The sequence below is a fragment of the Pinus tabuliformis genome, chromosome X (assembly GCF_031772625.1).
Source record: "Pinus tabuliformis cultivar Carrire ecotype Pingquan chromosome X, CPIR1, whole genome shotgun sequence".
Classification (NCBI taxonomy): Eukaryota; Viridiplantae; Streptophyta; class Pinopsida; order Pinales; family Pinaceae; genus Pinus; species Pinus tabuliformis.
Genome location: NC_142308.1, coordinates 1,592,530,676 through 1,592,554,800, shown reverse-complemented (window position 1 = coordinate 1,592,554,800; position 24,125 = coordinate 1,592,530,676). Strand labels below are relative to the sequence as shown.

At 39.3% G+C, this 24,125-nt stretch overlaps 1 pseudogene; it reads left to right on the top strand.

Moving 5' to 3' along the window:
• The first annotated feature begins 1,501 nt into the window (after positions 1–1,501).
• LOC149146111 (elongation factor 1-alpha pseudogene) overlaps positions 1,502–24,125 on the top strand; it is a 47,033-nt pseudogene continuing 24,409 nt past the window's right edge.

The following is a 24,125-nucleotide window of genomic DNA, read 5'->3' as shown; positions in this document are numbered from 1 at the left end:
GGACAACCCCCTGCTGTCAAGTATGATTATGCCTCCTATATTGCCAATAAAATTCATGACCAATTCCTGAGACTGGACAATGAAGGAGTCTTCAAATACACCACTTTCATCTATCATCTTATGTTGTATTATCAGTCAGAGAACTTCCCTTTCCCTGTCAAGAAACTTGACACTAAAGGAAATCCAAGGTCTGTTATCTTTTGGAGTCCCATCTTCCATGCATCCTACGAATCCCCTTACTCATACAATGAGTTCATTGATCAATTTGTTTACGTAGAAACCAACTTATTGACAGGGGTTTCCCCTCCTAGTATTAGTGGTGACATCAAGAGAATCCTGCAGCTCTCCAAGCAGTACAGAATAGGTGATTGGTACCTATACAAGAACCATACAGAAATCAGGATATATGGATGTGAGCTCTGCCCTTTCAAATTACCAAAATACATTCCAATGAGACTGTTTGCATTGGAATATTTCAGACAAATGATACATACAGACATGGTTCATTTTTGCAAAGCCAAAAAGAAAGCTCAACTCATAATAAAAAATCAGTTAGGCCCTTTTGTTTGCAATGATAGGGAAGCATGGAGAGAAGAACAAAAAATTCTAGAAGATCATCTTAAGTTGCACAAAAGTTTTGGTTGGAGGCCATATGACTCTAATAGCTTCATCCGTGATAGGAGAATGAAAAACAGATTGTCACCATACATTCACCATAGGATTCTAGAGATTGAACAATTTGCAAATATGGATGAATGGAGCGAAGGGACCCTAGTAGAACATGATAGTGAATAGGTCAATATTGAGAATGTTATGAGAGATCTTGAGAAAACCCTTGACTTGGATTCTTTTGTGTAGGTACCATTTGAGTTATCTCAAAGATCAGGAATAGGTGCCTCCATCGCGGGAACCTCTCAGCAATATTCACAGGAAACAAGAACACCAGCCATAGGAAAATCAAAAGGAAAGGAATTAGAGACCAACATTCAAACCACAGAACAATCTACAATGTCTAAGTAGCCTGAAACTTCCAAAGAACAGGGCCAAATAGATACTCTTCCCACTTAGGGAAATGTGGGAGAACCTCCATTTTTGTAAACTCCTCTAAATGAGGAAAGAAACAGAAAGAGAGACAGGGACACAACTACCCCTGCCAGTGAACCTTCAGGACAGCCTGGAACAAAAAGACAAAGACTAAATCCCCTTTCAGAGGAGGAATTTGCTGAAGAGACTATAGACAGTCAGAGGGAAGAAAGAGTAGAGAGCCAACAAACTTTTCCAGTAGGAGGTGTTGGACATATATTGTCATTGATGTTGATATGGAAACATTCGAGGAGTAGGTAGAGATGAGAGGAGCAGACAGAGCCAAAGAAGAGGAGCACACAGAGCCATCGGAGCAGGTGGAGAGAGAAGCAGCGGAGCTCTGCGATTCTTTTTTGGTGGGAAGATGAAGCTAATTATTCGCATTTTTGACTCAGGAATACTTGGTTTTTAGAAAACCATGGGTAAAGAGAAGACCCACATCAATATTGTGGTCATAGGACATGTCGACTCTAGCAAGTCCACCACTACGGGTCATCTTATTTACAAGCTTGGCAGTATCGACAAGCGTGTGATCGAGCGTTTTGGGAAGGAAGCTACGGAAATGAACAAAAGGTCATTCAAGTATGCCTGGGTTCTTGACAAGCTTAAGGCTGAGCATGAGCATGGTATTACTATTGACATTGCTCTTTGGAATTTTGAGACAACCAAGTATTACTGTACCGTCATTGATGCACCAGGCCATCGTGACTTTATCAAGAACATGATTATGGGTACATCACAGGCCGATTGTGCTGTTTTGATTATTAATTCTACCACTAGAGGTTTTTGAAGCAGGTATTTCGAAGGATGGACGGAAGATACAGCACGACGAGCAGATCCAATGGTTGCGGGCGATAAAGATGCATGCAGGTTAACGAGCAGGAGGGCCACACTAAAAGGCGGTTTCGCGGGCTAGCGGTATCCCCTGCACTGCCCACGGGAGGATGGCGGTATCCGTATATGGCCACGTGATCCAGTCACAATACGACACGTGGCAGATGAAAACCGCTGCCCCCGCAGGTTAACGTGTATGCAGATTGTGCGATCGGGGCTTGCGACTGCCGTTCGATCGTGCGACGGATGGTCAAATGGCGAGGAATATGCACGATGTTTAACGCGCGGGAAAAAATCACTGTGACTGTTGTATCACGATGATCAGCGGCTGCGATTGTGAATGCGGTAGAGGCTAATATGGGCATGATTACGTGGGTTTTTTTGGAATAAAACATAAATGGCGGGGAAAAAGGGTGTTTCTAGAATTTTATATCACTTTTCTTAGATTTCGTTCCTTTGGTTTTCGGATTGCAATGCCAATGGCGGATTCCACCATGATGAGATCGTCTGTTACGGTAGGATCGTTTTGTGAAAATCATCGTCATTCTGTTGCGGTTGATGCATAGATATGATCGAAGATAACCAGCACCGATGGCATAGTTAGATTGCCTTTCGGAAGCTTTGGAAGAAATTTCTTTGGATCCACTACAGAGTTTGGCCAGGGTTCAGCCTTACAATGTCAGAGTGCTAGGACTTTGCAACCAGTTAGAGCTACTGCAACAGAGGCCCCTCCTAGAGTTCAAAGATCCTTGGGAAAGGAGAGGACCAAGATAGGAATAAATGGATTTGGTCGTATTGGGAAGCTGAAAGATCAAGAGAGTCAGAGGAAACGACAGCGACTGAGGAGGAAGCCTAAGAGTTGGTGCAAGCAGAAACGAATGGACAAAGGTATGCGAATGTATAAAATAGTAGAAACAGAGAACTGTTGGTGCGATTATGGTGGAGAAGAACCTGAGGGTGAGATAGTATAGGTAGCAGAAGAAGCAAAGACAGGAGAGTAGGAGTGAGACAACCTCAGCTGAATAGAGTGCAGTAGCATACCTGTTTATACCAAGGTTGGGTTGGAGCCCAAGAGGTTGGAACCTCAGAACTGCACAAGGCTGAAGTCATTGGGGTAGGTGCTCCTAAGTGTAAAACCACTGCAAAACAAAGTTGGTGCTTTGGAGGCTGGAGCCTCACTGAAGTCCAAGTTGGAGCTTGGAAAATATTCACATTCAGACTTATACTTATATTGTATTTATTTCTTTGCACTGTCTTGAGTTTTAATAAAAGCATTAAATTCAGCTGTTGATTTCTGTGTTCTGTGTATACATATACATATCTATATAGGTTGTTGGCAATCACTAGAACAATTAAAAAATAAATAGTAAGAAATAGTGATTCACCCCCCCTCTTAGTATTTCCAACAATTGGAATCAGAGTAGGTTTCTTCATACTAGCCTAACAGCTTGAAGAAGGATCCAAAACCATGATGAGAAATCACGAAGCATCAGGAAGACCTCCTTTGTTCGATGACACTAACTTTGGTTTCTGGAAGAAAAGAATGACCTACTACTTAATGTCCCTTGGACCTGAAGTCTGGCTTTTTGTTCAAAATGAATACAAAACTACTTCCACTCTTCCAACAAAACAAGACGAGAGGAAAGCCTACATTGCAAATGCAAAGGCCATGAACTCCATCACTAGTGGAATCACTGATTCCAAGTTTACAAAAATCATGCACTGTACCTCTACCAAAGAAATGTGGGAGAAGCTAGTTGGCTTGTACAATGGAGACTCAAAAGTCAAAAAGGCAAAGCTTCAAACTCACAGAAGACAATTTGAAAGTTTGAGGATGGAAGATGAAGAAGATATTGCAGCATACCTCCTTCGAGTAGTTGAAGTGGTAAATTCCCTGAAAGGATTGGACGAAAAAGTGGAAGAAAGTACCATTGTTCAAAAGGTATTAAGGTCTCTTCCAGATAGATTTTACTCCAAAATAAGCGCTATAGAAGAAGCCAAGGATCTAGATACTCTCAAAATGGATGAACTCAATGGAATTCTCACTACCTATGAAATGAGGAAAGGTGGCCCAAGCTCCAAAGATGCAGCATTCAAGGCCTCAAAGTCAAAGAAGGGGAAAGAAAGGAATGACTGTAGTGATGAGTCAGATGTGGAATTTGAATTGGCTCAATTTGTATGAAAGATGAAAAGGCAAGTATCCTCTTATCTATTTTAAATGTGGTAAAATAGGTCATTATGCATCAAAATGTCCTCATAAACATGATAGTGATGATGAAGGAAATTCTAAAAAATGGCACATAAAAAGAAAGGGTTCAATAAGAAAAACTTCTTCTCCAAGCAAGATGAGTCTGATGAGGATGAGTTTATGGTCATCAAAAAGAAATCAGATGAGGAAAGTGATCATGATGAAAGCCAAGAAGCATTATTCATGGCACTCACAGATGATGATGACTTAGGGCTGGAAGGAAATGTGGATGAACTGTTAATAAGTGCCATTGAAGAAAATGAGAAACTATGGAACAAAATCATTTCTCTCAAAGTGGAAAACGAGGAAATAAGAATGAGAGAAGATCTCTTGGAAGCAAAGCTTAAATAAAAGGAAGAGACTTGTGAAGAATGCGAGGCCGAAATAGTGTCTCTGAGAAAGGAGTTGGAGCAAATTAAAAAGGGCTGTAAAAGCTCTCAAATACTTGAGACTATTCTGAAAAATCAAAAACCTCAACATGACAAGTCTGGAATAGGTTTCAAAGGAGAATCCTCAAGCACTAAGAATAATGCGAAAAGCTATGCCGATGCACTTTCCTGCAATCCAAAAGATGAAAAAGTATGTTATCAAAAGTGCATCCCAGATCCCAAGAATGAAGAGAGAATTACTCCAAAGAAGAATGTGGAGTCGAATCATGGACACTGTAGCAAATACAAACATGTACTCCACAAAGGGCCTATTGCAAATCCAGAGAACAAGGGAGGAGTAATTCCCAGGAATGAAATCGACTCAAACTATGGTTGCTTCAACAAGTACAAAACCATCTTTCTTGGACACTGCTTTCACTGTAAAAACTTCGATCATCAAGGCAAACATTGTATGGCTTGCAGAAGTGAAAAGACAAAGCTAAAGGACCGAATAATCAACTCATATGCCCCCAAAATGCAGGGACAAATCAAAACGTTCAATTCATTTGATCCCTTGACCAAATTTGATCTGATTTTCTCTTTCTGCTACAATAATGGACACTATGAACAAAACTGCCCACTCAAAGGAAGAAAGACGAGTAGCAAGAACTCCAGCATGGACAAATGTGGCCTGGCTCTATATGCTCAAAATAATGAAAACCAGTGGTTTGTAGATAGTGGGTGCTCCAGACACATGACAGGAGACAGAAGGAAGTTTGTCTCACTGAGTAAAAAGGAAGGGAATGTGTCCTTTGGAAGTGGATCAGGAAGAATTGCAGGAAAAGGAACAGTTACTCTGATCAATGGAAAAGGAAAAGCTCAAGATGCTCTGCTAGTTGACGGGCTCAAACACAACCTCCTGAGTGTCAGCCAAATCTGTGATCAAGGACATAAGGTCGTTTTCAGCACCAAAGACTTGAATAAGGAACTCTGTCTCAGGGAAACTTGTGGCAAAAGGGGTGAGAACATTAGACAATATTTACATTCTGAACAAGATTCAAGAAAATAAATGCTACTTAAGTCAGACAGGTGAGAGTTGGCTGTGGCACAAGCGACTTGGACATACAAGCTTCGAAAATCTGATCAATATCAACAAGATCAAAGATGTACGAGACATCCCAAGGTTTTCCAAACCAAATCAAGCAGTGTGTGGTCCATGTCAACATGGAAAGCAGACCAGAACCAGCCACAAGACAAAAGAGCTCTATACATTGAAGCCCTTGGAGATCATCCATGCCGATGTGTGTGGGCCAACTAGAAATCAAGCACTCCAAGGAGAAAGGTACTTTGTGTTATTTCTTGATGATTATACTAGAATAATGTGGATATATTTCATAAAGTATAAATCTAAAACTTTTGAATGTTTTAAGAATCTAAAAGCCCTTGTAGAAAATGAAAAGGATTCAAAAATTAAGTGCCTCAGAACAAACGGAGGAGGAGAATTCACATCAAACGAGTTTAGTGAGTTCTGTAATATTCATGGAATTACAAGGGAATTCAGAACACCTCAGCAAAATGGGGTAGTTGAAAGAAGAAACCGAACATTCCAAGAAATGGCAAGAACTATGCTATTAGCAGTAGACCTACAACCTAAATTCTGGAGAGAAGCAGTAGGAACAACTATCTATACACTGAATCAAACTCAATTAAGACCAAATTGTGAAAAAACTCCTTATGAGCTATGGAAAGGAAGACCTGCTTCGGTGAAGCACTTCAAGATCTTTGGAAGCAAGTGCTTCATAAAAATAAATGATGGTTCACCAGGAAAGTTTGATTCTCGGGTTGATGAAGAGATATTTCTTGGATACTCTACACGGAGGAAGGCTTACAAGTGCTACAATTATCGACTTAAGAGAATAGTGGAAAGCATTGATGTAAAGGTTGATGAAGATCTTCCAGTAAAGGAAAGTGAAGAACATGAAGATGACTCTCTCATTGAAGAAGAAGAACCTAAAGAAGAAGAAATAGATAAGGAAGAAGAATAAGCAGAAGAGGAAAGAGAACCATCTAATACCCCTTCAAAGATGAAGTATGTCCAAAGACACCATCCAAAAGAGCAGATCATTGGAAATAAAGATGAAAGTGTGCAGATCCGAAGAAGGATAACAATTACACCCAAGAGAAAAGTCATTGCCCTCCTATCTATGATAGAACTAGAAACATTTGCAGAAGCAAGTAAGGATCCTCATTGGGTAAAAGCCATGGAAGAAGAAATGACCCAAATTGAGAAGAACAAGACATCGAAGCTAGTACCTCGTCCAAAGGACAAAAACATAATAGGAACCAAATGGGTGTTCAAAAATAAAATGGATGAGGAGGGACAGGTTATCAGAACCATGGCAAGACTTGTCTGCAAAGGCTATTCACAAATTGAAGGAATTGACTTTGAAGAGACATTTGCACCAGTGGCCCGTGTGGAAGCTATCAGGATGTTCTTGGCATTTTCTTGCTCAAAAGGATTCAAAATCTATAAAATGGATGTGAAATCAACATTTCTAAATGGGGAACTCAAGGAGGAAGTCTACATGAAGCAGCCAAAAGTTTTGGTCTAACAACAAGAAAGGACTTAGTTTGTAAGTTTAAAAAGGCTTTATATGGGTTGAAACAAGGTCCTAGAGCTTGGTATGCAAGACTGGATCACTATCTACAACAACAAGGCTTCAAAAAGGGAGTGGCTGGAAGCAATCTATACATAAAGACAGATCAAGGTAAGTTACTAGTTTCTCTTGTTTATGTCAATGATCTGATTTTTGCTAGTAATAATGATGAAATGAGCCATGAATTTTCTCAAAACATGTCAAAAGAGTTTGAGATGTCAATGATAGGAGAGCTGTCCCACTTCCTTAGACTTCAAATATCTCAAACTAGAGCGGGATTGTGTATATCTCAAACCAAATATCTAAAAGACATGCTCAAAAAATATGGAATGGAGGATTGTGCACCCATGAGCACACCTATGACCACAAACTACAAACTGAGCAAAGATGATGACTCCCCTCTAGTAGATGAAACTCATTACAGGTCAATGATTGGAGCCCTTCTATACTTCACAGCTACATGACCAGACATAATGCAAGCAGTAGGAATGGTGGGAAGATTTCAATCTGCTCCCAAACAATCCCATTTATTAGCTGTAAAAATAATTCTCAGATATCTGAAGGGAAATTCTGATTTCGGTCTTTGGTACCCAAATGACTCAACACTGACTGTAACTGCATACACCGATGCTGATTGGGCTGGAAGTATAGATGATCGAAAAAGCACTAGTGGAAATGCATTCTTCCTAGGAGACTGTTTGGTATCCTGGCTCAACAAAAAACAGTCATCCATATCATTATCCACAGCCGAAGCTGTTTATATTGCTACAACAGACTGTTGCAAATACTATGGATGAAGGAAGCTCTAAAAGATCTCGACATATGTACAGATCAACCAATTTTCGTCTATTGTGACAACACAAGTGCTATCAGTCTCAACAAAAATCCTATGATGCATTCAAGAACCAAACACACACCAATCAAGTATCATTTCCTCCATGAAAAAGTAGCTGAACAAAACATCATCCTGGAATATATCAATACTAAGGAGCAGATAGCTAATATTTTCACAAAACCTCTTCCTCGAGAAGCATTCGAACATCTGCGTCAAAAGATGGGGGTTATTTCTTTATCATCACTCAAGTTCATTCATAAATATGTATTAGGACAGGGGGAGCAGTTTGATAGGGGGAGTCCATATGGATTCCTTTGCCATTGATGTCAAAGGGGGAGAAAGGAGAAGAATATTGCCATCAATAACAAAGGGGGAGATTTTTGGACACAGATTGTCATTGATGTCAATATGGCAATATTCAAGGAGCAGATAGAGACGAGAGGATTAGACAGAGCTGAAGAAGAGGAGCACACATAGCCATCGGAGCAGGTGGAGAGCGAAGCAGGGGAGCTATGCGATTCTTTTTTTGTGGGAAGCTGAAGCTGCTTATTCTCATTTTTGATGCAGGAATACTTGGTTTTTAGAAAACCATGGGTAAAGAGAAGACCCACATCAATAAGGCACCGTTAGATTGCCTTTCGGAAGCTTTGGAAGCAATTTCTTCGAATCCACTACAGAGTTTGGCCAAGGTTCAGCCTTATAATGTTAGAGTGCTAGGACTTTGCAACCAGTTAGAGCTACTACAACAGAGGCCCCTCCTAGAGTTTAAAGATCCTTGGGAAAGGAGAGGACCAAGATAGGAATAAATGGATTTGGTCGTATTGGGAAGCTGAAAGATCAAGTGAGTCAAAGGAAACGACAGCGACTGAGGAGGAAGCCTAAGAGTAGGTGTAAGCAGAAACGAATGGACAAAGGCATGGGAATGTATAAAATAGTAGAAACAGAGAATTGTTGGTGCGATTATGGTGGTGAAGAACCCAAGGGTGAGATAGTAGAGGCAGCAGAAGTAGCAGAGGCAGGAGAGCAGGAGTGAGACAACCTCAGCGGAATCGAATGTAGCAGCATACCTGTTTATACCAAGGTTGGGTTGGAGCCCAAGGTGTTGGAGCCTCAGAACTCAATAGGACTGAAGTCATTGGGGTAGGTGCTCCTAAGTGCAGAACCGCTGCAAAACAGAGTTGGTGCTCTGGAGGTTGGAGCCTCACTGAAGTCCAAGTTCGAGCTTGGCAACTATTCACAATCAGATTTATACTTATATTGTATTTATTTCTTTGCACTGTATTGAGTTTTAATAAAAGAATTAAATTCAGCTGTTGATTTATGTGTTTTGTGTATACATATACATATCTATATAGGTTGTTGGAAATCACTAGAACAATTAAAAAGTAAATAGTAAGAAATACTGATTCAGCCCCCCTCTTAGTATTTCCAGCAAACAAAAGTTTTGGTTGGAGGCCATATGACCATAATAGCTTCATCTGTGATAGGAGAATGAAAAACAGGTTGTCACCATACATTCACCATAGGATTCCAGAGATTGAACAATTTTCAAATATGGATGAATGGAGGGTAGGGAACCTAGTAGAACATGATAGTGAACATGTCAATATTGAGAATGTTATGAGAGATCTTGAGAAAATGCTTGACCTAGATTCTTTTGGGCAGGTACCATTTGAGTTATCTCAAAGATCAGGAATAGGTGCCTCCATCGCGGAAACCTCTCAACAACCTTCACAAGAAACAAGCACACCAGCCATAGGAACATCAAAAGGCAAGGAATTAGAGACCAACATTCAAACCATAGAACAGTCTACAATGTCTAAGCAGCCTAAAACTTCCAAAGAACAGGCCCAAATACATACTCTTCCCACTCAGGGAAACGTGGGAGAACCTCCAGTTTTGCAAACTCCTATAAATGAGGAAAGAAACAGAAAGAGAGATAGCGAAACAACTACCCCTGCTAGTGAACCTTCAGGACAGCTTGGAACAAAAAGACAAAGAATAAATCCCCTTTCAGAGGAGGAATTTACTGAAGAGACTACAGATAGTCAGAGGGAAGAAAGCGTAGAGAGCCAGTAAACGTTTCCAGTAGGAGGAACATCCACTAGCTCACAGAGACAAGAGCTAGAAAGACAACAAAGTGTAGAGGTATCTTCTTTCAGGCCACCAGGGACAGATGCCTCAGATATCAAGAAAACATTTACAGAAATAAAGGCCAGGAATGATCCATTGAGGCTTCAAGTTTATAATCAATATTTGAAAATGGCCCCCACAAATCAACAGAGATTGATGTCAGCCTATGACATCAAAGAAGGCAAAATGATAATGAGCTATTTCAAACCAAAGGTGCAACAGTCTAAATCAGTAGCAGATTATCTCAGAAAATTTTTTGAAGTCATGGCAAAGGATATTCATCCTTTGGATCAGATTGAATTGCATAAAAAAACTAGAGAAATGATTTATTCAACCTTGACTGGTAAGGCAATGATGGCCCAAAGGTTGCAAAATTCCTTGGATAACACAACTGCACAACCACACTTGGAGAAGGCCTCCTCTTAGGCAAACGATAACAGAATAAAGTATTTAGAAGAAATAATTATTGGCTTGGGTCATGATCCCAAAGATCTGAAGGCTACAAAATCCTTAATAAAAAATAAAGATGAAGATATTGCTGCCTTAAGGAAACAACTAAAGTTGCCACCTTCAAGGCATCCACAATCTGCTGAGATTATAAAGCAAAAATCTAAAGAAGAGCTGATGGATTTGCTCTTAAAAATTAATGAACGACCGAATGAGACTGAGCAAGAACTTGAAAAATTATTAGGGAGAGTCGACCTCTCAGCCTCCTGATGTGATACCAATAGTCTCAACAGCAGTCCCTTAAACTTTTGGAGCAGCACTAACACCAAATATTCTGGAAACTAGCACATAGTTACCAAAGAAGACAGTAGCAAGCCAAATCATAGGGTCTGCCTCCAACACACTCACAAGAATAGGAACAACACAACATCAGTTTACCTTTTCTCCTATTTTCAAGACCATTTGTCTCTATTTTCTTGTAACTTATTCATAGTCATCCTAGAATATATCTCACTCTGTTATGAGATATTTTTTGTATAAATAATCCCTCAATTGGAGTATTGAGTGTGGATTCTTAGACATTGCTGTAATATTGATTATTTTGGAGTAAAGTGCTGTTGGACAAAATTTTGTATGGTTAGCTGGATGAAGAATTAATGCAAAGGACTTTTCACAGAATTCTTGAGTTAGACACTGGATCAATAAGTCTTCTATACCTTGTGTTTTAAAGTTTTCCTTGTTTATTATATCATCTGTGTTTCATATCTGAATGATAAACGAAAAAGAGTAATTCGGAAAGTGCTTCAATGCAATCTATTTTCAATCGTTATTATTCTTAATGTTTTCCTCTGAACTAGCATAAATAGTGAAATCTTAATTGCTCCTTTTTCCTAGTTTATTCATTTTGATTATTGGTAAAGAATTCTTAAATGCTCTTTTTTAGTAATCATTCAACTTCCCTCTTTCAAATGTGTTGAAAGATTCTTAACTGCCCTTCACCCATTTTGAGTCCATTCCATCTATTTTAAGTCTTTATTTGTTCCCTGTTTGACTACCTTGCCCTGTGAAACCTTCCCTTGTTAAGAAACCAAATCCAGTTAAGCCATCTTCTTTGACTCCATTGGCCCAATGGCCTAAACTACTCAGTCCTACCCCTCTTCTATTGAATTCGACCACTAAACACAATCAAAACCCCTAAACTTTCATAACTAGCCTAATACCTTTCAAAACAAAGCTAAAACATAAAGAGAGAGCCCTCTCTGGATACAGATTGGCTAGATTCTGTATCTAAAAGTTGGTTTGTGGTTACCTCGGAACCCTTTCCTCTTCCCAACAACTTCAAGGAAAGTCTGAGTGATAACATAGTGGTAACCATATTGGGGACTTCAATAATTTGTTTGTTACTATTGTTTATTTTATAAACTACTGACAGAGCCTAAAGTTAGCCAGGTAGCCTTTGTACTGCTTTTGCTTTGCAATTTCATAAGTAAATGAATGCTACTTCAGTCTATCTCTGGTCTAGTTTATGGATTGAGCTTCTAGTTTCAAACATTTGATCAGTTCCTCTTGTCAAATAAGTCTTTAATAAAGTTCAAATCCTATACCTAAAGCCTCTTAAAGAAACTGTTGAAGTTGTATTGTCAAACCCACTTAGAGAAAAAACCAAAAATATACCTAGAAACCTGGCTTCAGAAATGACTGATTACACCAGAGCTAATCTTGATCCAAATCCACCACCTGTGTTTGAAAATCCTAATCTGATCCCCATAATTCTTAATAGACAGGAAAGCCAAGAAAGTTCTGCTAGTTCTAGGCCTCTATACAAATCAAGATCCTGTCCTGTGAAGTGGATCTACCTTGAGGACGAACCCTTTGATTAGAAATTTTAGACCTCTTTATTTGTAACCTTTTCTGAGTTTGAGTTGGTCTGCTTGGTTGATGACCTCGTATTTATTGAAGATTTACAACTTGAAGTTGTCACTTCACATCTTGATAGACATTTGCAGAACTCCATACAATCTGAGCTTACCTCTAAAGGAACACCAAACCTTTCTGTGATCACTACAGCCTCTCCAAGTTCATCAACATTTCCTCAGACATCTCAACCTCAAACCACCCCTTCCACCCCTCCATCCACCACTCCAAGACCAACCCCAGCTGTTGTTTCATCACTATCTACTGCAATGGCAAACAGATATACTCCCTTGGTATTACCAGCCAATCTAGGGGCTATGCCCCAAGACTATCAAAGTAAAATCACTCCTTTCGATGGCTCTGGTACTTACACTGCACAACAACATACCAAAAAAATGACTGATTACTTTGAGATATATGAAATAGATGCAGATGATGTAAGGATGAGAATTTTTGTTCAAAGTCTGACTGGAGAAGTCAGAACATATTTTAGAGCCCTTCTTGCAAACAGTATAAATGACTTAGATGCTCTTTATAGAACATTCTTAAACAGATGGGAAAATAAGAAAGATCCTCTCCAAATCTGATCTGAATATGAAAACCTGAAGAGAGGAACACAAGAAACTATGCAAGATTACTGCACTAGGTTCAATAATGTTTACAATGCTATCCCTCAAAACCTCAGACCTCCTCCAGATTTAGCATTAATCAAATTCCCTGATGGATTTGATTTTGATATGGCATACCAGCTTAGGGAAAGAGCTCCTTGGACTTTAGAAGTGAAAGGAGGATACCATTGAAAGAAGAACACTTAGCCTTTGAACAAAAACTGGATGCTATTATTAAAGGGACGGATAGGCTAGGAGATAGAGTAGAAAGAATTGAAAGGAAATCCCCTTGGGATGGTCAACCAAGCAATAATGGGAGAAATCCAAATTTCAGGAAGAATCAAAACTAGAACACTGGAAAGACTTGTCCTGATGAAAAAATTAGGCCCCCATTCCAGGAAAATTATGTTGAAGCCTCAAATTTTGATGAACCGTCAGAAGATACTCAAATAAACTTGATGGGACTCAATAATGAACAACAAGTTTTCTTGACCCAAGAGGAATCAAGAAGCTCACATTCTTAAACAATTCCAAACTCAGTCAGGTGAATAATTTGACTTCATGGAAGGATATGATACAACCATTTATGAAGTCCAAAAGCAGTATAATCTGAGGAGTAGAAGAATTGATGTCCCTGAAACCAACAAACAAAAAGCTACAAAATAGCCCAACAAAGGTAAGACCAATACCACCCCTGTACATATTTCTTTCTAGATCAGATCCTAATCCTGCTAATCCAATTATTGAAGATGTATCTAATAATCAGCCTAATAACAAACAACTCTCCACTTCTCTTCTTCCCATAGGAAATGTAGAAGAACCTCCAGAAGTTGATTTGGAAAAAACTTCAGCTCATAACCCCACTCCTGAAAAGGAGAAAAACACAGAAATATAGAAGATAGAGAGAATCCAACTATCCGAAATACAAGAACTCAGACTAAAAAACCTTTTAATCTGGAGACTGAAATAGGAAAATTAAAAGTAGATGTTCCATTGTCTGAATTAGCTAAACATGATGTCTACCAAAGCCAAATTAATAGATCACTCAAAATATTTGGAAATGAAGACTCAATAAATGTTTTTGATGACCAACCTGAATTAATCTTTGGTCCTGAAGTAAATGGAAAACCCTTAGATGGAGGAATTCCTCCTTTCTATGTAAGTTTAAACATACATGATAAAATACTTCATAATGCCATGTTTGATTCTGGGGCATCTCATAACCTAATGCCTAAGTCTGTAATGGAAAAATTAGACCTAGACATCACCAAGCCATATAAAGACCTCTTTTCTTTTGATTTGAGTCAGGTGAGATGTTTAGGATTAATCAAAGACTTGTGTGTTTCACTAGTTCAATATCCTGCCAAAACAATCTTAATGGACATAGTAGTAGCAAATATTCCACCAAAGTATGGCATGTTATTGTCCAGATCTTGGGGTGCAAAGCTTCAAGGATCTCTTCAATTGGATATGTCATATGCTACTATTTTAGTTTTTGGCCAACCTAAGAAACTATACAGAGAAACTTTAATGAAATATGTAGTGAGTAGTTAGGAGAAACCCCAAAATTTTCCTATCTACTCAGTACACTCTTATATGGATTCTTTCATTCTTTACAATGCTGAAAGTGATCCCTCAAATGAATTAGAAGTTCTAGCAGCAGAATCAAAAGAAATTACAAATGGAAAGTCTAGTGTTCAAATCCAGGAAATCTCTGAGAACAATGAAACATCAGATACCCAAGAGAAACCAAAAGAAAGTAAAAAACCAAATCTCAATGTTAAACAGATTCCTGAGACTCCTGATACCAATTATGAACATGAAATTCTTTGGCACTTAGAATTTGATGGTTTAGTTAACAAATTAGGAGCAAGAGCAGGAGTTTGGGTGTACAACCTTGAAAATGATCATGTTGAAGGACATGCCTACAGATTAAACTTTAGGTGCACCAATAATATGGCGGAATATGAAGCTCTGTTGCTAGGTCTTAAACTTGTCAAAAGATTAGGGGAAATTAGAGTATCTGTCATAGGAGATTCTGATTTAATAATTCAACAGATCAAAGGGAAGTATCTTACAAATGATCCTAGATTGAGATATTATAGAGGAACAGTTATAGAGATTCTCAATACATTTTTGGAAACTCAGCTTGCTAAAATCCCAAGAAAACATAACTTGCAAGCTCATAGTCTGGCAATGTTTGCCAACACCTGCAAATCACCATTCGAACATAATCATCAGTTCACATCTGAGATTAGATACAAACCATCCATACCTAACAATTTAAAGAACTGGCAGATGTTTGATAGTGATAAGCAGATTAATAATTTATTGACTTTAGACGAAGAATTTTCTAACAGTAACATAGATGTAGATACAATGATTGAGTTTGATCAAACAAATGAGATAGAAACAAACATTTCACAAGAAAGTGCAATTCAAATGCTTCATCCAACAAAGTTCACCAATAAAGAAGTGAAGGACCTCAAACAAATGGATATTGATGAGATTATTGAAGGATAATCTGATGTCATTAGTTTAAAAGACAATCATTTTCCTAAAGGATTAACTCCTCTAGAATATCTCTTTGATTCTAATGATATTCCAAAGAAACCTAAGATGGAACCATTAAAAGCAAATATTGAGGAATATAACTTGGGGACTGAAGAAAATCTGAAAATGGTAAAGTTATCTAAATCTTTGCCCCCTAACCAAAAACTAAAATATGTTGAACTAATGAGAGAATTCTAGGATGTCTTTGCCTGGAGCTATGAAGACTTGAAATCATATGACACCTTTATAATTCAGCATACAATACCTTTGAAAGAAAATCAGAAACCATTCAAACAAAAGCTCAGAAGAATTAACCCTGTACTGCTGCCCTTAATTGAAAAAGAAATCAAACGTATGTATGAAGCAGGGATAATTGCTCCTATTAGGTTTTCAGAGTGGGTATCTAATTTAGTACCTACTAGGAAGAAAACTGGAGAAATCAAATTATGTGCTGATTTAAGAAATGTAAACAAGGTTTCTTTGAAGGATACTTACCCTTTACCCAAGATGGATCATATTTTACAAAGGGTAGTAGGTGCTTCTAGGATTTCACTTTTAGATGGGTTCTCAGAGTATAACTAGATTTTGGTTCATCCTGATGACCAGAAAAAACTACTTTTACGACACCATGGGGCACATTCATGTACATCAAGATGCCATTTGGACTTAAAAATGCAGGAGAAACCTTCCAAAGAGAAATGGACATAGCATTTGCAAAAGAAATTCATGATTTTTTGGTTATATATCTAGATGACTTAACTGTTTTTTCTAAATCAGATCAACAGCATTTGGATCATCTTAGACAAGTATTCCTAAAATGCAGAAAATATGGTATTTCTTTGAATACAAAGAAGTCCTTTTTTGGTTTGGAGGAAGGTAAAATCTTGGACCATATCATTTCCAAATATGGCATTAGAATTGATCCTGCTAGAATAGAAGCTATTCTGCAGATACCCCACCATAGAAATGTCAAAGAACTTCAAGCTTTCCTAGGAAAGATAATTTTTTTGAGAAGATTCATATCTAACTTAGCTGAACTAATTAGATTGCTTAATAATATGTTAAAAAAGGATTCAATTATTAAATGGACAATAGAAGCCAAACAAGCATTTGAAGAAATTAAAATGGCTTTAACCAGAACACCGGTCCTTACAAGTCCAAAGTTTGATAGAGACTTCATAATATTTTCATTTGCTTCAGAATGCACCATAGCAGCTATTCTATTACAAAAGGATGATCAAGGATGTGAGAAACCCATAGCCTGTTTTAGTAAAGCACTTAGGGATGCACCATTAAAATACAAAATCATGGAAAAACAAGCTTTTGCACTTTGTTATAGACATTTTTGGGCACTGCGACCCCAAGCATAAAATGTTCATAAACCAAAGGCTCCTAAGTCCCTAAAAGTGTTGTTCTAACCCCTAAAGGAACAAGGTCAACTGATTACAGCTTCTCCCAGAAGTTCTCCATGAAAAACTACTCAAAACTGGTCAAAATAGGATCATTTCACCTGCTCCATAGGCAGAGTGTGTTACATCTCACCTAAGTACACTCTGTGGGTGCGTTGCATTTCAAAAAGCCCTTCTATGGGGTGCAATCAGCAAGAAGTGACAAATGGCAGTGTCAATCCACGAGGTGGAGAGGCATGGAATCTTCCAGAAACTTCTCCTGTGACACTTGCCTCTCTGAATTCGACCAAGGATGAGTAAGAGATCATCAATCTCCAAGTGGAAGCAAGAACTATCAGAGGGAAGACACTAATCAAATCACAAGCTGACTCATCTCCCTTACAGATATCTATATATGGATCCCTCATCCCAGAGATCCGGAGGCTGGAATTTTGCATCTTGTAAGGAATTGTTGTTGGTTTCTTGAGGCAACATCATAGTGTTGGGTGATCTAAGCTTTGCATGAGGTGAAGAAGGGCTTACTTGCTGAGAGGATTATGCTGGGTCAGAACAACTGGTTGTAACTCTCTTGGCTCTTTCTTGATTATCAATAAAGCTATTCAAGTTTTCCTCCATACTCTTGTGTTGTTTATGTTTTATGCATTTGTATGGTCAATTTACATTTGATCCTAGATTGTTTATGATAATAGATGCATGTTCTTGTATAGTGTTATGCTATTTTGATTCTACAGGTACTCTGTGAAGCTGGGTGTACAAGGAAGCAAGTAGCAAAGGACTATCAGAAGAGAGAGGAATCGAACTAGGAGCCAAGCAAAAGACAGAGGTTGGTCTCCTTTATTCTTCTCTCATCTATATTTGATAAAGGAAAAATGAAAGTAGCTTTACTTTGTTTGTTTCTAAGGTAGATACCACACGTTAGTGGGATTAGCAGTTCTGCATAGACACTTTTCCCTGTAACAAAATGGCGACTCCACTGGGGAGCGCCTAGGTTGTTTGTTAATCTACATTTTGTTTATTTTATAAACTTACAGATGGAGCGTGAGGTTGAGCCAGGTAGCTTTCGAACTGCATTTGCTATGCAAATGCAAAGTAGATAAATGTCGCTTCAGTCAATCTTCAGTTTTTGTTTATGAATTAAAAAACTGATTTACAAACTCTCTAATTTCCCTTGTGGTGGCTCTAGTAACCTCCTTAGATCTGACCCTATTGTTGATTTACTGATTACCACTTGCTCGGCCAAAATTCCTGAACTGAACTGCAAACTGTGACCCGGAACCCAAGCAAAGTCTCGTCTCTGGCCCAACGTAGTCTTTGTTCTGTGAATCTGAAATTCAGCACACTTCCCGAGTGTAGTAGGTGCGCTACATTTCAAATTCACTGTGTTACAGGTGCGCTGATCAGACTAGGCATTGTTCCTGAATGTTGGTTTCTGTGTTCATTATTTTCAGTTCTATTCATGAATTTTGCTGCCTGTAGTTAGTACACCTCTGTTTGAAACCCCTTTCCTTGCTGATATTCCGCCTCCATTGTGCAAAGAACTGTAAATGTTTTTTGTGTATTTGTTGAGTCATTTTCAGTTCTCCTTTGCAAAAAAGTAACGTAATTGTACTATCGTTTCTTGATTTGAAAGTGTCGTTTTCAGTCATAGAAGAGAGTCTGATTACTCTTGATAGTCGATTACCCTGTTACTGTTGTATTTGATCTGAATTAGTAGTCTTTCTAGTGTCGAAAGCAAGTCTTCATTTTGAATTTGAAAAGAAACTTGTTAGTAATTGTCGCTTGAAAAGTAGTTCAGATTTGCACATTAGCTTTCTTTTTATCATTCACATATTAAGAAGGCTGAAAACAAATACATGCATGTGCATTTGCATTTAGATTGTTTGATTGGTTTTATTTAGGACAGTGCATATAGTGTGTGCTCTATGCTCTTTGTGAAAGAATACTGTCTCTCTTTCCTTAGTAGCTAGGATTTTCATTGCACAAAGAAGATAAAAGACTGTTTACAATCTTAGATTGCATTTTAGGAATTGTACATCTACATCACGAGGTGAACCTGAAAGGCAAATTTCTTAAGCAAGATCAACTATAAAATAAATTTAATGAATCTAACAATGCTTTGGAACCTAATGCACAACATCTAGAAGTCTAGGCTAGAGACGTATTCCGGCGTCGTAAAGCATGGTAACTGTTGTTCTCACTGTTGGTTGGGTGATTCCTCCACTTTCAGATGATAAGTGCCAGTACGGACTTGTGCTCCCACGTACCATCGAGTATATTTTGGGAGACCATAATAGGCTTAATCCTTTATCCATAGGAAGCCGTGTCTGCCGCCCTATCGATCGCAATGCACTGAACACAGCATTCGGGAAGATTGATTTCCGTGCCGTAAAAAGTATTCTACAGTTTTGCGATTGGTTTGGTAATCCCTCTACCTAGATTTCTAGAGCAGTCCCTTTCGTTCCTTTTCAGACTCCTTAACAGAAAAGGTCCATCTGAGCACTTGTCACTTCAGGCTCATTAAAAATCGAAGGCGACTAGTGTCATCTTTTCTTTTTTCTCGAATCTTTAAAATTGAAAAAACAAGTTGTGTCAAAGCGTCTAAAATCTATTTTAAACAGAATAATCATCACCTTTCCTACGTTGGTCTTAGGTTGAGAGGATGGAGTCCACCAACCAAGGAATTCCTCTTGGAGGAAATCCTAGTCCCTTCTCCTCTTGGGGAGATGTTGGTGCACCCCATATGGCCACATTGTCGCTTCCAGGATTGACAATCGGCTTGCCCATATGGCTCTTCTCAACCTCTGTCGTTCAGAACACCGCAATTCCTAAACAATCGAGTCAGCAACTAGACGATTCCAGAGTTACCCACCAACCTTCTACTTCCTCCAATTCCTCCTCTCCTCCTTCCTCTTTGCTTGATGGGGCTGGTAAAGCCAAAAATCAAGTACCTGAGAAGAAGAAGGAAAAGAAGAAGAAAGAGAATAAGAAGAAGGAGCCAAAAGCGAAAGGGGCAACCAAGCGTCGTCTAGCGAAAATCCACACACTGCACCGACCAGGCCTAAATCGCCATGTGTCATTTGCAAAGGAGACCACTATCATAGAGATTTTCCTTGCATCCCTCGGATCTTAAGGGACTGGTCTCCTCGTTTGAACAACCCGGTGTCGTCAACCTCTAATGATCATGTTGAAAACACAACGTCGACTAGTGAAAGTGAAGCCCCAGGAAAAAAAGGAAAGTATAGATTTCCTTGTAAACTGTGCGAAGACGATCATGCTGTCCACCGTTGTCCCTTCTTAGACGAGGCTAAAAGAGTTTTGGATGATCGTCCGATTTCACCGTTACGACTTCCTCCTGGATATAAAAAACTCTTGCCAAGTCTGTCACTAGTTGAAAATCCGGCTGACCCGCCCAGGTGGTCGGCCGAAGCATCTATCATTGAAGACGAACCATCTGAACCCATACCAGACGAAAGTCAAAAGGTCGAGATGACAGTTGACCCGGTCTTGCCTTCAGAGGTTCCATATTTAGATGATACAGTCACAGAAGAGAACAAGGATGACACCGTCCAAATTCTTTTTGTAAGCACAGACTCCGATGAAGATGGGGGCAATTTACCCATTCCTTTACTGCAGGAAGGAAGTTCGTCAGAGTCGTACCTGGCCGTCTATTCGGTCCCACCTCCAAGCAACCTAGTTGTTTCCTTTGACTGGAATCAACTAGGTAGACCCCATTTACCGGCTAGTGTACCATTCCGAATCATTGCTCAAATATATAGAATGGTTATGGCCGGTACCATCATAAATGAAGGGGCTTCTGTGAGTATCCTTTCCTCAACTTCTTGGAAAGCGCTTGGTTCACCATTGCTTTTGCCTGAGATGAGAAATCTAACAGGCTTTGACAAAGGAACCAGTCGACCGTTAGGGATCCTTCCCAATGTGCCCATAACATTGAGAGGGAAAACCGTTCATATGAACGTAATGGTAGTCCAAGGACCCCTGGATTATAATATACTCCTTGGACGAGACTATATTTATTGCATGGGAGCCATTGTCTCATCACTCTTTAGAGTAATGTGTTTTCCGCACGAAGGAAGAGTGGTCAAGCTCGTAGACCAGCTTTCATTTCCCGGATCACGCATAGAAAATAGTCATATACCATCCCTAAATGGTCTTTTTACACAAGGAATGTCTCATCAATCTCCAGTCCGTCCACCTAATGAGCGTGAGTGATTCGGGGGACATGACTGAAACCCAGGGGGCATGCACCCTGGTCTGCTCTGGTAGGAAAACTTCGGCTATAGGGTAGGTTTCCGCGAGAGATATATGGCTAGTCTGTACTCCCGTCCGTGATTGGAAAAGGGGGTTAGACTGGAATAAGATTCCCTCGTCAAAGTTATGTGAGTGGATTGGCTCGCCTTTGTCTATTTCGGTAGACATCGCCGAAGAAGTGTTTTGTTTGTGGTGTGAATAGAACAATCTTTGGTAACCTGAAAGAGGTAGACCTTTCCTGATAAAACAAATGTTTTGTCGGTAGAATAAAAGGTGACCTTGAAGCTTTATTTTATACCTGGGGGCATGCAAACCTTTTGGCGTGCAAGCGAAGAGCGACCATTTATTTTTTAAATTTGTAGGTCCTCTAACCCTTTAAACTCGTAGGATTGGTCGTTTCCTAACTTGCATAAAGAAAGGATATGGGGAAAAACTCTAAAAATTTCCGTTTTCATATATGAGACATTCTTATTATATGACTAGATTAATCGAGCAGTTTTAACGTGGACTTCATGCTCGTTAAAAAATAAACATAAGAAATGAGCAAATGTTTCCCCCAGCGTTTAAGCTCAATAAAAAATGAACCAATTCCTGGTAAATAATCATCGTGAATGTAATAATTCAACCTTTAAAGCCTTGGTCGTGTTCCCATCATCACCTCCACTCTGTATCGGCCGATCATTCACCTCCATTTGATTGTTTACCTCTTTTGAGGAATAGCTGCGAAGAGTGATCCCGCTAGCCATCCTTGTAACACTGCCATGATTGGAAAATTCCAAACCTTACCTAAATCAGCTGCTACCCAATTTTATCACTCATTCCTCAAAGACGAGTCTCCTTTAAGCTCTTTTCAACTGACTCGTAAAATATGAAAAGATTGTCGATCCATTGGCCTCTCCAGCTCGTTAAAGTGACCAGAAGTGCTATCCCTCCTTTAGATTTTAATCTTTTTGGACCTGAGGGATTATTACACAAAAAGATCAAGCGCTTGTTTTGTTCGTCTCGTTAAAAGTATCGAAAATTCATCCCTTCTGTATTGTTTTATACTTTTTCGGACTTAAGGGATTAGATGATGAAAAAGGAATTTTGGAGTTTCCTTTACATCCCTTTTCAGACTCTCTAAAATTGAAAAGGATCGAGTTATCTTTGTCATTAAACTCGTTAAAACCTAATAGCGACAAACTTGTCCATAGCAGACAAGAACGAGTTTCACTATCGCTAGGCTCGTTAAAAGATAGCGATGGGTTTGCCTGAAGGGAAAATTATAGAACAAGCATATGTTATCCTCCTCAAGCTTGACAAAAATAAAGAGGTACTGATCAGCAATGACTGGGGAAAAATTGGGAAGAAAACTTGAAGAAACTTTGTTGGTAGCAAGTCGCTCTTGAACATGACACTTTCACTCCACATCCAAGCTGGGTTGGGTTGTTTCATTCACCGGTCACATCACCATGGTCCCATCACACCATCCACATTTGGGGTTAATGCTACCAATCCATCACGTCAGTGTCGCCGATATGTTCAAGAGAAGTCACTCAGAGAATTCACCTGTGTCTCACCCGCTGCAATACATTTACGCTCCATTCTTTCATGACTGCCACCCTGAACCTTATACCACCAGATCGTTTTCACCTCCATTAAAATCAATTGCTCCGTTCCGTGTCATTGATGTGGGATTCATTAAGGCACTCCTATGACGGATCGCTTCTTGTTGACATCAGCTCATTATCCAAGAAGCCGATCTAGGGACACCCCGTTCAGTACTTTGAAGCTTGCATGCCTCAATGGCAAGTTTCTCACTTCCGGCGATAGGTTTACATCAATGGCCTTCGACCGAAAGATTTTGCATGGTGTTCGACACCAAGTCATTTATTCACACCACGTGAATTGTACTGCAGTACCTTGAGGGTCATTATCATTATCGGTGATTCCTCTCGCGCCTGTTAATAGCTTACATCATTGGCTGGTAATCAGGTGATGTCTTTCCATGTTCGACTCCAGAACATTTCTCACATGGATTGACTTGTACTTCGAGTGAAGATCGAACGAGATTGAAGACCCTGGATCTAGTTTCATCCATCTGGGCTACGATATATATTCAGGGAAATAAAGAAATCAAATGTACATCATTGCTGCACAGATAATCATCCAATCTAAGGGATGATGGCTCTACCAGAGTCATTAGTCTACACTCAGACGATTGTCTGTCCTATGTACATGAAAATGAATTTATAAAGCTGAGCATGGGAATGCCTGCCTCAGCTAGATCATGAAAATATTATGAAGATAATGTATTGTATTGTATCTTATTACAGGTCTCCTCCCAGCTTGAAAGAACTTCGGATCCTCATGATAAAGCATTTCACCCGACATCAAAAAAAAAAAAAAAAAAAGATTAACGACCTCATGCTTTAGCGGGCAACTGTTATATACATTTTTGGTCACTGCAACCCCAAGCATAAAATGTCCCTAAACCAAGGGCTCCTAAGTCCCTAAAAGTGTTGTTCTAACCCCTAAAGGAACAAGGTCAACTGATTACAGCTTCTCCCAGAAGTTCTCCATGAAAAACTACTCAGAACTGGTCAAAACAGGATCATTTCACCTGCTCCATAGGCAAAGTGCGTTGCATCTCACCTAAGTACACTCTGTGGGTGTGTTTCATTTCAAAAAGCCCTTCTATGGGGTGCGATGGGCGAGAAGTGACAAATTGCAGTGTCAATCTGCGAGGTGGAGAGGCATGGAATCTTCTAGAAACTTCTCCTGTGAC